Source organism: Pundamilia nyererei, unplaced genomic scaffold, assembly GCF_000239375.1.
Source record: "Pundamilia nyererei isolate P.nyererei 1_Seehausen unplaced genomic scaffold, PunNye1.0 scaffold00053, whole genome shotgun sequence".
Lineage (NCBI taxonomy): Eukaryota > Metazoa > Chordata > Actinopteri > Cichliformes > Cichlidae > Pundamilia > Pundamilia nyererei.
Window position 1 is genome coordinate 762,670 of NW_005187454.1, and position 15,530 is coordinate 778,199.

Here is a 15,530-nt window from a genome sequence, read left to right on the forward strand (position 1 = left end):
TTTTCAGTCTTAGAGACACTATTCGAGTTATTTCGCAGCGCGAATGAACCGGCACAAGAATACCTTAAAGTAAAGGTGTGTTTTTTTCTTCCCGAGGTAAAGGAAAATGTGGGGGGAAGGAACTGGAGGTGGGCTTAATGAACACTGATGAACACTGGAGCAATGAGGGGGGGAAATAGTGTCACTGTTCAGCCACATTCTCAGGCACGTGTCAGTCTGCCGTTTCCAGTCCAAATAATTAAATATCCAAATCAGAAGTCCTTTGGTGTTTAAGGAGCCAACACAAAGTGAGCGACATAAGAGGGAAGCACACATCAACACTTGTTAGTAATGTGTCATTTATGCGTAGGGGTTATGCTTCTAACTGCCACTTTTGTCAGTTAGAAAATGGGCTGACTCGACTAGTTTAAGACTTTTAAACAATGGTGACGTGGCATTTCAGCTGAGTGAGCTTACGTCGGGTATGGGGACTAAAACACAAGAGGCATGAAAGCATATATGTATATATATATATTATCTGATTATCTTTTCATTAGAGCGTGGGATATATTGGAGAGCAAGTGAACATTTGCAGGACAAAATAAGCAAGCATAAGGATCTGAACAAGTTTTACAAGGACCATTGTCGCGGCTTGACAACTGAGTCAGATATTCTTCAAAACTGCAGCTTTTGTGAGGTGTGGTCGGTCTACAGTGGTCAGTATCTATCAAAAATAATTCAGAGAAAGAACAGGGGTCATGGGTGGCCAAGGCTTATAGATACAAGTGTGGAGCTAAGGCTGGCCCATGTGGTAAGGCAAGCTCAGCTCAAACTGCTGAAAATCCAAATACACATGTGCATCATAGCTCGTTGTGTATGTTCAATATAATGCCGACTCCCTACCCTGCTAAGAGAACATGGAAAACATACTTTGGGCCAAATAGTTTATTGGCGTATTAGCATTGTGATTTTGAGTAGTAAACTTAAAACAACTCACCACCGATGGGTAATTAGGACTGGAATATTTCATAAAGTTCCTACATAGCGTTAACTTTGAGGAAGTGTCAGGAAAAGCAAACATACTTGGAGTTGCATTAAAGAATTTCATTTTCAACACATCCAGCCTGGTAATAAAACAGCTGTCGCTCAACATTATTATACTTTGTTCTATTTACACCCCTGTAAAGTAGCCATTCATTGTTCTTACAAGGGCACTTTTGATGTTTTGTTTATGTTCATTGATTAAAGGAGCTTGAATTTCTAGTAACGCGAGCATCCAGTTTCTAGTGTGTAATGTACTGTTGCATTCTTTATTGGACTCTACATCAGTATAAAGCTGACGTAAAGAAAACTGATTTAATGTTTTTCTTCCACTGACAAAACTCCACGGTGTCAACTTGGGCAGCGAAGAAACACAATTGCTTTTTGAATCCAGCTGTACCCAGTGTGCCAGCTTGGAGACTTCATCTGATGACTTGTGACTGATGACTGTAGTAACTCCTTTATGAGAAGTAGTATATTATCAACGTGTTGAATCCAGAAGTGTCAACAGACAAATCTCTGCAGCAATCCACTGCCCACAAGTCTCTCTAAAGACCGTATCTCACCGTTAGCACAGAATGAAGGATGAGTAGAGAGGCAGTGCTCACTTTACTTTAAGAGCCAAATGCACAACATTACTTTCCATCCTAGTAAATAAGATTTCATTCTAATTTTGTGGTTACACAGCAGCAACAACAACAACTGTAAACACTTTCCTTGTTGCTGCCGTTCCTCACGTATGACCTTTGTATCCAACAAGGTACAAGTAAAGCACCTGATAATACGACAGTATCGATTTGTGTAAAATGCTGGATAGAGAGCAAAGGTGCCCTAAGAATGGCTCAGGGCTTCATACTTGATTCTGGCTCCGAGGACTGCAAAACAACAGCCAAGCGCTCTGCAGTGGTCTCGTTGTAAATATTAAGAGTTAATTCCCTCTGTAAAATGCAGCTGTAAACCATCTGCACCGCTGTTAATCACAGAGAAAATGCCCCGCCAAGAATCTCCACTTGCCCTATTCAAATTGCAGCACACAAGCCACAAATATTCACGGGTTGCGAGCGCATATGGACGCGCACTCAGAGTTTAGATTCATTGCTTAATGTCTTTGGCAGGAAACACCAGGCATCTCTCCAGCTCTGTGGGATGTATTTTAAAGATATACATACACAAAGGAGCACAACAGTCAGGAATGGTGTATTTATAGTGTGTGATTTAATTAGCTGACTCTTGAAGGTGGTAGATAATACACTGGGTTGACTGTTGAAAGAGCTAGAGAGAGCCAAGACCAAGGGAAAGGCAGGGGGAAAGGTGCAATGACGTCCAGTGTATCAGCATTTTATCACAGCTGTGTAGCTGGAGGTTTAAAGGTCAATCCCTTCCTGCTTTCAGCAACAGTCACCTTGCCACACTGACAGAGCTATCTGAAGCATCATTGACTAAATCAACCATCAGGCAACACTGCAGCACCTCTTAAATGGCTAATGGAGCTGCCAGACCAGCTGGGAATACAAACCAATGGATTTATTGAACATTCAGCATACAGCACGGCCAGCAATTCAAAGTTTACACATACACTTAGGTTTCCATTTAACTGTGTAGTTTTGAATGTTTTAACAGGACTTGTTTTGCTTCCATAACACAGCTTCTTTCAGAGAAGCCATATATGACAAAATATGCATTTAAGCGAGAGGACATTTGTGCACTCGGAGTCTGTGCACGTTTAATGAGATGCCTCCTTTGCGCCTATAAAACATATGACAATATGAAAATTAAATGTAACGATAATCATTTTGTTTTCAGTTGTCTGATGTAATCGACTGGGGAGATTTCATCGCGACGTCTGTTTTGACCTACAGATGAATACTATCCGACTTAATGTGATGCGTAATCAAACAGCTGACCTGATTCAAACTTGCCCAGTTTCTCCTTTGAGATTATCCTTTTGCCAAACTTTTTACCAACCTGGCAACCACCAACAGCCTTACTCTCTCTGGAGAGCGGCCAATAATTTTGCAGGTTCTGGTGTATCTAGCAGATATTCAAGCCAAGACCTGCTCCCTGCACCGATCCTTGTTTAGGAATTTCAAGGAGCTAATGAAAAGCTAAATTATCGTGAGACCAGAGCCAGTGGTTTAAGATTGAAATTTGGCAAGTGTAGCGCCTACTTTGCTCTCAACTTACTGCTTACCTGTTTCTTAGGAAGCTTTAGTACCAAAAGTCTTGTGCGTTGCCGACACGTGGTGCGTATGCTCATTTTTCCAAGCTGTACTTGTCCCTTAACAGAGATGTCTAGTTAATCTGATAGAAAACACAACTAACGCCACGTGTTTTTGGGTGTAACAACAGCAAGGCAGGAAGTAACACATACTTCTGAAATGAATAAACACAGGTGGTGCAGTCAGAATCAGACAATTATTTGAAAATGTTTTTGTCTTTTTAAGCACCTAAATCTAGATGCTACAAAAATACCTCATTCAAGCACATTTAACAGTATATCAAGACTGACTGGCAAAAAGATAAAAAGGTAAGGAAAGACAACGAGTGCCAGAGTCAAGGGCCAGAGTGCCAATAACAATCAGTACCTTCATAGTGAGCAACATTCATTTTTCCATCCATTAATTCATTTTCCTAACTGCTTATACAATCCAGATGGATATTTTTATATTAAAATGATATCAACTTATTTATATGAATACTAGATGCTATATTAATAACACAGAGTGTGGGTAATATGACTACATTGCGCAAATCCACTGTTTTAATTAAAGTACAACAGTGTACACCTCCATGGGAAATATATAGCATGTTCCACTCTGTCATTATCCATCCAAGCACAACGTAGAGCGCATGTCATTCTTTACTGCATGGAAAAATATCAGTCGTTCAGTTGAGATGCCCGTGCTGTCTTTTAGAGTACAGGACGTACTTTGTAAGGTCCTCCTCCGGTCCCACAGTCCTACATGAGGAGAAAACCTCGGAGTTGTCATGGCAGCTGAACCGAGGCAGGAATGCACATTACCATGCTGGAGGAGAGAGGAAGAGGGGGGGGGAGAGAAATGTCTTGATATCATTTTGCTGCAACCGGAGCTGTTTTGAGTTTTTTTATTGGCATGACATTCAATCACATTAGGGAGCAAATTGAGACTTTCAAGTCAAATGAGAACAGCTGAAAGAAATGCAACACAGGGGAAGTGGAATGCAGCAGACGCCGAGCATGTTTGTTAGCATATTTGTTTAATTACCTACTGTTAATAATACAGCTTCTAATCTAATTTCGCTTTTCTGCAGGCGCGCAGCAGTTTGAGCACATCTGAAGAGAACTAACACCGAGTGCGTGGAGCAGAGTGGGAAAAAAGGAGAGGAGGACAGCGAGGGAGAGAGATGTGTGAATACACTGAGAAGTCTGTTATGCTGAGGTCTTGTGCAGGGGAGGGCCCGGGCTCTGAATGCAGAGGAATGACAGGCAGGGATTAGAGGGGAGGTGGTGCCATTGAAAAGAAAGCTGAGCCAGAGAGTCGAGCTGACACTTGAACACAGCCAACTGACAAGACCAGCCAGCCCTGCTGCAGTCCTGTAGAGGCAACTTCTCCCCCCGCAACCTCTCCGTCTAGGGAAAGGGAGGAGGAGGGTGGGGGTGATCCTGCACTGGTTCATTAGTCGCGACTGTAGAGACAGATGACGCAACGAATGAGAATTAATAGTCCATGTATGATTTATCAGTTTAAGGTTGCCATTCAGAACCTGAACTGGAAAAAAACCTGTAAATTTTGGTATATAATTTGACTCTCTCACTTTAACACCACTGCCTGCGATTGGTCATTGTAACCCAAAATGCTCACGCTTAACTCACACACAGCAATCTTAAGCAACAGAAGGGCAACAATCTCAACTCTGATCGTATCACGCAGTACATTAAAGAGTGATCGAAAGCTTCACTGGAAGAGGTCATGCCTAAGGATGAAAATAAGTTCATGTGAGGTAAAAGAAGTGCACGACTGCAGCTTCTGTGACTGTCAAAGATAAAATCACAGAGACAACATCTTAATGTGGTTAATGTGTTTCCTGCTGAAACAGGATGCTGGGGTGCCGCTTGCATGAAAGTCAGTTATGATGTTTTCGGTTGTTTTTGTCTTCTAACACAGTTTTTATTTCTTTTCCATCCAAATAAGCTGTCAAAAGCCTCAAAACATTGGAAACTGGATAGCCTAATACAGAAAAGACACAAAAAATGATGCTGCTACTAAAATATCTTGACCTAAATGTCCAAAATCAGCATGTACGATAAAGCTATGGGTATGAAGCATACATGTCTCGAAGTTAAAGCAGCATCTGGTATAACCTTGTGCGCAAAGGCAGCCCACTTACCAAAGAGGATGTCGACAAAAAACACACAGCCTTTAGCGCCTGAGGCAAACATATCTCCATATCATTACTTTTTGCTGCAGTGTACTGTATGAACTCATACTATTTCCTGAACTGGGCACTGACATTGAGAATTTAGATCATGCACTATTAAAAAAACAACAACAACAAAAAACATTTGGTATAAATGTACTTCCCATGGAGTTGTGTGGATAATTATAATCATCGCAAAATACTGATCTGTATTGACAAACCCAAGACAGCATTTTCAAACTAATAGTAAAATCGGTTAAGCTTGTTGCATTACATATTAGAGCTGCAAAAGAAGCCGCACTGTTTAAGCCCTAAGTTTGGTTGAAATCCTGCACTTATGCATTATGTTGTTCCCTCCTTTGCAGTGGGCAGCATGACATGTTGGTAGATTGCAGGTAATCAAGCTGTTTGAGATCTGCAAGGTCGAGGTCTGGCTGTGCTGACGTCTGTCACACTCAGACACTTCACAGCTGCAGGATGCTCGGGTCTCTCAGCTACTTCTCGGGGTTCACACAGACATCATTGCTTAACTATCTGAACTTGAGGGTTCACCATGCTGGCAGTATTTTATTCAGATATGCGATTCTTTGTGCGCGACTCCCCACAAGGCTGTGCTTTCTGGGAGCTCTTTTGATTAATAAACCTGACAAGTCAGCCCATTATTATGAATTAAAACAGGACAACTGCATGTGTCATATTATCTCCAGAGGCAGAGGGGACAAAGCCAGTGGCTTCTTACGCAGGGGGCTGATTAGGAAACACAAACACCTCTCGCATCCTGCTGAGCTGCGCTGGGAATTGGTTTGACACTTTGATCCGAGAGCTCTCTAATGCACATAATAAAATAACTGCAAATACAGAGGCATACAAACACATTGCCATGGACACCTTAGCCATGTGCTACGGCGTCAGAGGAATCAGTGTTTTGTGACTGATATAAACACAAATTGCAGCACAATGGTGACATTTTCTGCTGGGCTCGTGTGTGCAAATTTTCACTAAATATGTATATTTCTGTACGTCTAAGTAACGAGCAGGTTCGACATCATCTAATCACGTACTGTGGCAAATTGCAGCAACGCATGCATTTACAAATGCATGCATATTTACGTCTATCTGAAGTGCACACACGCCCACACAGCGCACTAGCATCACAGCTGCACACAGCGTTAAACAAGTGCAACATACAGGAAGAAAAGAGCACCTCCAATGATCCATCAATTCCCATTGGTTTGGTGAGGGGGGATTTATTGACTGGCAGAGTAAATTCAAGGCTTATTCACTGTCAACATAACCCAAGAGGCAGTCTGCTGGAAAATCTAGTGCTGTGGTGCCAGGTCACTCCACATAATTCCCCTGTAGGGCTGCTGTCTGTGATGAGCCGTGCTCAGTGTGGTTGTGTGGCTGCTGAAAGGCCTGTCATTACAGCTGCACCCTGTGGCAAGGCAGCTAGATCCAACCCAAATAAGATCCCTTCTGACAACTAACTGCCCCACCTAAACCCACTTATCAGGTTTCAGGATTTGGTTAATATGTTCTGTGTAAGTAGGAATTAAACAAGCCATCAAACTCTAAAGCCTGCTGTATATTAGCCTGTGCCAACACTGCTGTTCTTTGCAGTCGAGTCAATCATTAAACAGATCGCTCTTACACTGCCTTTTACTGATCACTGTTTTTGCACTGTTCTTAAACGGGCGTTCAAAATGTAACCCCGTGCATGGCTTGTGCACAGAAAATGGTGAAGCCATTATTAGTACTAGCAGCATTAGTCATGCTTATGGTGTCGTTATTGTTATTTTTGTTATCATCATTGTCTAAAATAAAGAAATTTAATGTCACGGGGATCTTGGAGCCTTTACAGTCATTTTTCATTAATTTACTCCTGAGTATACTGTACGTGGTCGCCTGCAGAATCTGTTTACTTCACTGAAAATAGGAGATTTACAGTTATAGGTCAGGTCAGCTAAGGAAAGGCTTTTTTAATGCTGTGTTGTAAATGAACATTAGAAAGCATCTATAATAATAAAAGCCCTTTAGCAATAGAGATATTGCTATATTGCTGTACGGCTGTTGGTAGCCATGTACAAAACAATGGAAGACAGCAACATCTTGTTTCTTGTCTGTAAACAAAACTGAATCATATGTAGTTTATAGCACTAACAGCTCAGAAATGTTCACATCTGAAACCTGAAACACTCCAAGGTTTCAAACAGCAGTTTAATACAACATAAATATTCCCCTAATTCTTTTTTTAATTGGCTAACAAAATAATCTGCTTCGCAAATGACTTAAATAGACCAAATATTACACTGAATATAGCAAATACATAACAGAATTCAATGCTGATATGTTAGCAAACTACATCCATCAACGTTTTTAAATTATTACCTTTCATATGCTTACGTTTTCTAACAATGGTTCCTGCCTGATTGTGACTGATGGCTAATAGATTTGTTGAAATCTGACTGCTTCACATTTAAAATGTGCCTGTTTAATGACTGGAGCTTTGCCCCATTTGTCTGAGAACTGTGCGCTGAAACACGGTGTGTCTGCGTGCAGGCTTATATAACCCATTTCACAGGCTTTTGCTCTCTATTCATCTCACTTTGCTGCTTTTATGTACATCTAGGTAGTTATTCACTAAATTTTCAGCACAAAGTAGCTGAAGCTGGTATTTGGGGGATGAAAATGCTGATGGATGACAGCATTACCACCCAGGAGATGTGGGTGGTTTGTGTGCGCCTACAATGTTTCAAAAACAGCTGACTAAGACCGCTGTGGACATTTGAATCATATAAATAAACTGATCGCCTTCTTCTTCTTCTTCTTCTTTCTGTCTCTAATCTCTTCTATCTGTTACACACACTTTCTCTCTTTGAAATCAATCAGAGAGGGCCCCCCACCACCACGCTGATAGATCTATTATTAATGAGAGCCCTTAGCACCAAACTAAATTTAGTGCATAAACTCCACTTGGAGTGCTAGAGAGGGGGATCAATAAAATCGCAGAGGCCACAGCAAGAGTCTCATTTAGCTCTCTGGAAATGCAGGATGTGGAAAGGCTGACCCTGAGTGCAAATGGGCCTCCTGACTAAAGCTTGTGAGAGTGAGCAATAAAGAGAGCAAGAGGTTCTGACAATACAAGGAAAATGTTAGCGGGTCTTGAATTGTTACCTTGTAACTAATCTATATATGAGATAGCACAATCATTGTCGGGGTGACGTTTGGTCTAACTGGGTGCATACAAGGTCTGAATCATCTCCTATTGAGCAAACCACTTGTGCTGCATCTGAATTTTTAGTCCCCATTACATTGATAGCACGTGTCTCCTGCGAGGATGGTCAATGGCATGATTAGTCTCCTTTGCAACATACTTCCATATTTAATTATCAACCTATTTCCTTGGAATATTACAAAAATTTCTCCAAAAGATACTAGATAAGGAAACGTGCATAACTGTCATTATTAGGGGCTAAGTGAACCACATATGGTAGCATTTCTTATCAATGAAATGTACAATACAGATACACGACAGCACAAAAATTACTTTTTCATCTTTTGTAAGACACAGATTTTTCAGTAAGTCTTTCAATGTCTTACTATGAAAGGTAAATATTGGTAGTGAGAGTGAGAGCACAAGGAGACCTGAGGTGGACACGTTCGTATTGGACAGTGTTGAATGCACATTATACACGCATGCTTACTCAGCAGGTCTTAAGTCCCTTTGGCGCACATAAAGATATAAGAGTTTCAAAAGACTTTAAAGGACACGTTTACGGGGAACCTTTTGTAGCACACGCCATTAAAAATGTTCAATAATCGTATAACTCACTACAGAAGATATTTTTAAAAAGAGAAACGAGATTAAAGCGACCGCTTAAATCTGTTTGTAATACTGTTTCGCAGCATGCCAATGAAAAGTGTCTTTTAGCTTCTCGAGATGCCTCCACTGCTAGTCTGGAGGCAAGATTTTAAAATCCCGTCCCCACATTAGACCAAAGCCATTTAACAAAACAGCAAAAGCTCAGCTGATGCTTGACTTTAACCTCAGCTCATGCCTGCTCTTTTAAGACAGCGGGGAGTTAAAAGCTCAATTATAATCCAGCACCTGGAAATGTAAAGCGAGCATGCAGTTAGTCGAATGGATTTTAATAGAAACTCTCATCCAGCTGACAAGCAAAGGAAAGTTTGAGGTTGAGCTAATGCATTTGCATTTGGTAATGTGCTGTGTTAGACCAGGCGCAACTATGTTCACATTAGAGGACACCTTTGCTCTGAGTAATGAAACAGTTACGTTTGGTTATAAAAAGAATAACACAAGAAAATAAAACAAGTGTGCTTAAAGTCTTTCATTACCAGCATGGCAAACAGTGGGCATCAGTTTGCACAGACTGTGCAGATTCATTGAGTCACATGATCATGAGGGCTGTGCCTTGAATGGCACTGCAAACTTTTGAATCCAAAGCATAACTGTTAGATTTGTATTGTTGGATTGTCATTTATGCCTAGAAATATATATTTATATATGCTTAGAAGTATATAATCATTTGTAGATTGAAAGAACGTCTCATCCTAGGAGGTCTGTAACAACTCTGTGTAGCATGAAGAGGGGGGTGCGTTCTGGCACAGATCACACAACTCTTGGGATCATGAGCAAGGCTTTATCTTCTCTTCTGACATATGGCATAGCAAACACACGTATATCTGTTTAAGTATAAGTGTTTTTGTTTAGATGAACTGCTGGACTTCCAGACCAGCAGGTTTAGGGAAGTTGTTTATGGGCTCACACTCTGACTCCACACACACACACACACACACACACACATAACATACAGACTGGTACCTTTGTTCACGTGTATGTTAATGAACCTATGTATATTCATGTAACCTCAATAAAGGAGGGTCAAGTGAAGGAGCGGTGCTTGTCGTGGTTCTCTCCCTCACATATGAGTAACACAAAGAACTTTGCCTACTCGTGTCTTGCTTTTGCTGTGTAGTAGAATTGTCTTGAACGTTCCAGCGAATAGGTTTATGCTACAAACCTATCAATAACACCAAACCAAAGAAAATGTAAGCTCCTAACCAAAGGGAACTGTTGTGCCACCGCCGGCAGTTGCTTTACCTGTTTTATGGCTTCTCTCCTATTAAACTTCAATTACAAAAGGATGTCAAGACAAGAGATACCAATTAGGATGATCAAAGATTTGGGGGGGAAGTAAAGATGGCAAATGGCCAACATCTTTAATTAACATGTCGCAAAAAGCTTGTCGAAAAATGGCTTGATGCCACTTCCTCAAACACAGACAGTAACAATAGTGAAAACCAGCAGTGCCTTCTGCACACAGGGTTGGCATCCACCTTAAACTGGCACCTAAGCAAGGAACACAGCAAGCAGTTAACGTCAGTCTTGGGAGAAGAGAGCTGAACAAACTGTGAGACAAAGGAGAGGGACAACTGATGGTGGTATATAAGTTGGGGGCGGGGTTTGAAGGTGAAGGAGGAAGATGGGTGATGGGAACAGCTGTGCGCTGGAGGGTGGAGAGAGGACCAAAAATATTCATTTACCCGGCAGTGTATAAAACAGACACAACACACTGACTGATAGTGACTGAAATATCAAAGCCACAGTCTGCTGGGTAGGCTGGGAAGTGGCTGCCGCTGCTGTTTGATCCACCACACACCCGCTTGTGTTTTTACTAAAAGCTTTGGAGAAGCCTCTAGGTGCCAGGGAGAAGTGAAGCAAGGTGGAGAATGCATCCAATCTCTCTCTGCCTCTCTCTTCCTCTCTCTCTGTCAGTTTGCCTCTTCCTTTCCCTCCCCCTCTGCCTCTCATCTTGTACAAATTGTGAGAACTCCTTTAGGCACAGTGGGATGAGAAAGTATGCATTTGCTGGGACAGCATGCATGAAAGCGTTTGCTCTGTCTGGGAACGCGCGTGTACCTGTTTTCGCTTAAGCTCGGATAAAAGTTAGATCCTCGTCTTGCCTGCTTTTTTTTCCCCACTCACACGCTTCTTTTGAGGGAGAGCAAAAGCTGACGAAAGTAGGGAAAAACGATTTCTCCATCTTCTCCACAGCTGATCTCTTGTGCTCGAAGGTGAAGTGCATGTCAGGAGAGATATCAGCGAGCGGAGCCTGCAGCGGAACAGCCCAGAACTGTCAGCACGGTTGCCACCTGGAAAGCCACCAAATGGAACCATCACCAGGAACAGCCATGTCCTCAATCTGCTGGACTTACTTTGAAGACTGCTTTGTTTGACAGACTCACTGCCAGAGAAAATGTGGGTCTGCTTTTTTTTTTTTTTTTTTTGTATTGGAGCAACTTAAACATCTTTCTGTGAAACACATAAAAAGCTGACCCATTATTTCTTTTTCCGTTTCAGTGAATTGGGACTGCCCGAAGGTGAAGTGCAGGTCAGGAGAGATTAAGTCTTAAAGAACCTTAAATATCAGTCCAGAAACGGTCAGGAATTCCTTACATCTTTTGCAGATGATGCTTAAAATCTGTCATATTTCATAAAGACATTAACTCCCCGCGGCTCTCAGAGTACTCTGCCTGATATTGAAACTGAAATGTCAAAAAGCTTACACTTAGTTATGTCTCACTCCATAAGCAAACATGAGCCCACGCACGTAAACACACACTATCACCATAATCACTTGCAAGGGTTTTAGACATATGAGCACTCCCCGGGGAGCGCTAGCTACAGGAATCTCATCGGGAAGCAGCAGCAGAGAGTAACTAGATTTCTCTGTCTTCCTCTTCCTCCCTTCATCATTTCCTCCCACTGGAGAGCTCAAAGAGATTAACTACAGATCAGCTGGGAGACAGCACTGCAGAGACAGCAACTGATTACACAGCAACAACATGCACTGGGGACGAAATGTGTATATGTGCATACAGTACTGTGCAAAAGTCTTGAGCTACACCTCATATCTGTATATATTCCTTCCAAGGAGCCAAACTTCTAGTTCTTCAGGATTTCTGAAGGTCTTCCAAAGTTTTTTGTTTGGACTTTTTTTCATTGGCTTTACACCTGACCATGTTCACAGGATTTTTTCCCCCTATGAATCATTCAAGTATTGAAGAAAACTGAACCTAACTCGGGAAATGAACCAGTGTTGTGTTCTGCCCATGCATGAAAGATTTTTTAGCAAAGAAGCATTTTTATATTCTAGCTTTAGACACTTTGTTGCTAGCAGCCTGTCACAAAAAACACAATTTGTTCCTATTTCTTTATCTACAATCTACAAAATTGCCAAAGATAACCCAGTTTGACAGGAAAAAAATGGTATTTTAGCACCAACAAGGTGATTCCCAAAAGCTATTAGCAGAACATTTGGCACATGATCAAATAATGTGCAACGTGTCCTTAAAAACAAGTGGAGGACAAAAGAAGAAGTGTCTGGCCTAATAAACTAACTCCAGCAGATGAATGCCATGTCTGAAAGGCATGTTTTTAAAGAAAAGGAAAACTCCAGCTAAGAGCTGACGCAGTACTTCAGAGGTGAATGGAAACATCGAAATAGAAATTACCATCAGTGTTTTCTCTCTGCCAAGCAATATCATCTGGAAAGCTTGGTAACACCTTTGCTTTTCAGCATGAGCGCGCACTATATATAACAAAAATGACTCGTGAACAAATAATCATCTTGGTACTTGCTCTTCCTGATTTGCTTTTAAGGAATAATTATTCATGGCACGCATCACTATTCTGGTTTTACTGCATGAATCAGATTGGAGTGTCCATTTTTAATGGGTGTGTTTGACTTTTGTTTGTTTTACCACCAAACGACACAGGAGCAGGTGTCTTCCTTCTGAAAGGTTACGCGTGCTGATGTTCTGATTCACTGTACAATCAATCATTCCATCATTTATTATCACTCACTTTGTTCAGCTGGGCAACCTGCCATTTCAGAGGGTTTTCCACAGGTCAGTCAATATTTTAAAAGCTGTCTGCATCAATCCTGAGCTACGGCTTCACAGAATGTGTGTAGAAGATGGATTTACAACAGTGCACGGGAAAAGTTAAACAAGTATAAAAAAGGATGAAAGGTTTTGGCCAAATTATTTCCTGTACTTGGTGTCATTACAGAATGACTCTGACTACTTTCCTCCTATAAATTGAGCACTCTTCAGAAATGGGATTCAATCATTTGAATAGAAGTGGGTTTTAGTTTTTTTATATCGAGAGTACGACCAAATCTTCTTATCTTCCCCAGTCTGGATTCTCTAGGTTTTATAGGGATTAAATAATGGCCTTGAAATAAATGATTTTAATGGATACGTGCATAATACTGCAGAAGAAAATCCTTCAGTGCTAAACCATCAAGTAAGAGTAACGCTTTTTCATATTTGCCCAAATGTGTCTCTATTAATTTGCAAAAGAAAGCTGCTTGGCATAAGCCCACTGTTAGAAACTCCCTCAATTTGTAACGATGAAAATCTGCTGTCACGCATAATCAGTGATATTACATTTCAGACTTACATAATTAATCAGCGAGTTGGTGAATAACTTATGATCCCAGTCATGAATTATATTTAAACAAGTCATTACTAGAGTTGAACTCAAAAAGCAACTGTAGTTCTCATGTTGAAAGTAGTGCGCTGGGCTGCCTCAGCATGCCTTCATTTATAAAACAAACGATCCATGTATCTGCTCGCACCGTCTCACACTGGAAGCAGATCTTCTTGATGTTCTCTATTATAACTATCTGGGCACCAGTGAAGGACTTCAGGTGTGATGAATGCAGGTGCAGCACTGTATGTTTTCCCTGTATAAGTAAGAGTATATGAATATTTGGAATTACATTGTCCAGGAAAGCAAAACCAGCTTGTGGGATCATTTACAAGCTGATGAATCCATTCAACATTATATCATCCAAACTTGTATTTTTTAATACACATTTAAAACACGTTTGCTTCACAACTGCAAGCTGCTTTGCAACCCACGTCCACCCCAGCACTTGCTCTGTCATACATAAATAATGCTATATCTATTGCTACAGATGCCTGTGGGGGTTGTCGCTGCTGTTTTTATTTCACCTGCATGTGTAAACCTCCCCGTCTGCCCCCAAAAAGCAGATGGCAATAACTACAGCTATATGATAAATATCAACTGATAACCATCTTCTCTTGAAATTAAGAAGCAAACACTTTATCTCTGACTGGCGAATTGTTAAGGTGTCTAAAAATAAATATCTGTTAAAAAGCGAAAGTTGACCCATAAGAATATTAAAACAAAGCAGGGAAGCACAAGCCTTCCTGCAAGAGGGAGCAGCATCTAAAGCATTGTGTTCTCTCATTTGCCTGGAGTGGATGCATGCATGAAAAGCTCCATGTCTCTTTGCATGCAAATCCAGTGTGTTTCTATGAGTGTGTTTTATCTCAGGGGCTGCTGTTTTCTAATCAAGAGGCTTGTGAAAGCCAGGGGAGCGTTATAAGAAGCCAAGCATAATACGCCCGTTCACAGCCCCTTCCTCCCTCTCTCTCTCTCTCTCTCTCTATTTGAACACACGCTCATTTTACAGCCTTTTAACTTTCAATCTGCCAGTTGTTGATTTTCTATTCTTGCCTCTCCTTTGTTATTCAGCAAGCCTCTCGGTTGCTGTTCGAATGTATGAGCCATATTAACACTTGAGATAATGCATATCAGCACCGCTCAAAAGGACAAAACACTGTGGCAGGGTTTTTTGTCATTTTGTGGGGGTGCACAGTTGTGTTTTTTTTGTAGAAATGCAAAGTTATCTTTGCTTGTTGTACACTCTGCACAGCATGCGATAAGATTGTCATCAAATAATAAAGACAGATGGTATGCAACATTTATATCTTAAAGCAAAAATGTATCCACCACTACACAAAGTCCTTGGCGGGGTTACAGAGACAATCAAATCAAATCAAATCACTTTTATTGTCACATCACATGTGCAGGTATTGGTACAGCACATGTGACTGAAATTCTTGTGTGCGAGCTTCACAAGCAACAGAGTTGTGCAAAATACAATAATGTAAACAAGCAAAATACAAGAATGGCTACATCTGAAACTAATAAATATATGTACAGTATATAATAGTATATGCATTTCTGGATGTGTATACTAAATATTTTTCTA